The 1,733-nt window shown below is 42.1% G+C and overlaps 1 pseudogene; it reads left to right on the top strand.

Moving 5' to 3' along the window:
• Window positions 1-243: 243 nt before the first annotated feature.
• Window positions 244-1,397, top strand: LOC114492731 (annotated as a pseudogene).
• Window positions 1,398-1,733: the final 336 nt, after the last annotated feature.

Below are 1,733 nucleotides of genomic sequence, written 5' to 3' on the forward strand. Positions count from 1 at the left end.
GTTGCAATCTTGGTTGCAATCTTGGTGTGTCGAGACAATGCTCTAATCAACTATACTACCCTGCCAGGGCTTATCTTCTCCTGTGAAGGGTACAATAAATATGTGTTGTCAGCATATTTTCTTTGTTTTATTCAAATTATTCTATTAACGTGTAGTAACCATGGCTCTATTAAATATAACACATTCAGAGCCCTGGAGTTGCAGCCAGTTACGAACCTAGTTCTGTGTTCTCTCACTCCTGACATGACAGATGATGCTGTGTTCTTTGCCAAGGACTTCCTGGCAGGAAGAGTGGCTGAGGCCATCTCTAAAACAGCGGTAGCACCCATCGAGCAGGTCAGGCTGCTGCTGCAAGTGTAGCATGCCAGTAAGCAAGTCAGCCCGGAGAAGTAATACAAGGGCATTATAGACTGCATGGTTCGTATCCCTAAGGAGCAGGGAGTCCTGTCCTTCTGGTGTGGTGACCTGGTCAATGTCACCAGCTAGTTCCTCACCCAGGCTCTCAACTTTGCCTTAAAAGATAAATGCAAGCAGACCTTCCTGGGTGGTATGGACAAGAAAACACAGTTTTGGTGCTACTTTGCAGGAAATCTGGCATCAGGTGGTGCTACCGGGGCCATCTCTTTGCGTTTGTGTATCCTCTTGATTTTGTCCATACCCATCTAGCAGCCAACTGGGCAAAGCTGGAGCTGAAAGGGAATTCAAAGGCCTCAGTGACTACCTGGTTAAGATCTACAAATCTGATGGGATCAAGGGTCTGTACCAAGGCTTTAATGTGTCTGTGCCAGGTATCATCATCGACCCAGCTGCCTGCTTCGGTACCTGTGACACTGCACAAGGAGTGCTTCCAGATCCCAAGAATACTTACATGTTCATCAGCTGGATGATTGCACAGTCTGTCACAGCAGTGTCTGGGTTGACTTCTCACCTGTTTGACACTGTTCATTGCCACATGATGATGCAGTTAGGGGGCGAAGGAACTGATATCATGTACACAGGCACACTTGACTGCTGGAGAAAGATTGCTCCGTGATGAAGGAGGCAAAGCTTTCTTCAAGGGTGTGTGGTCCAATGTTCTCAGAAGCATGGGTGGTGCTTTTGTGCTTGTGTAATGAAATCAAGAAGTTCACATAAATTATTTCATAGTCTCTCTCCTCACACCCCGTGAACAGGCATGTTGTATTATATAACATATCTTGAGCATTCTTGACAGACTCATTGGCTGTCTATTTACCAATGGCAACTATTTACTGGTTGAAAATGGGAAGCAATGATATTCATCAGACCAGGTTTCTCTTAAAGCTATTTCCATGGTGATGGTGGGACTCATTTATATTTTTTATTTCAGTCACTCCTGATAAACAACAAATTTGAAGAACTAAAAAACATCTGAAATACAAAAACAAACAAACAAATAAATAAAACACCTTCAGAGTCTGTAACAATTTTGAGACATTCAATAGGAATGTGAGTGCTGCTTATTTTCTAAAAAAAATCAAAATTAAGGATGGCAGTTAAATATGGCATTAGTAACTTAGATTAAATTTAAACCCCTAAGAGAAAAGGGGAAAATTATAAGTTAGGAAAGGAAACTGCAGGAAGGACTCTGCCAAAAGAATAGCATTGTAAAGCAGGTATGAGGAAGCCATGCTCTGTTACAGATCAACAACTGGAATCTATGTCCTATTTTCTCATTTCCATTTCTTCAGTATCTTTGAGCAGTTATTATAAAT

Source organism: Phyllostomus discolor, chromosome 1 (assembly GCF_004126475.2).
Source record: "Phyllostomus discolor isolate MPI-MPIP mPhyDis1 chromosome 1, mPhyDis1.pri.v3, whole genome shotgun sequence".
Lineage (NCBI taxonomy): Eukaryota > Metazoa > Chordata > Mammalia > Chiroptera > Phyllostomidae > Phyllostomus > Phyllostomus discolor.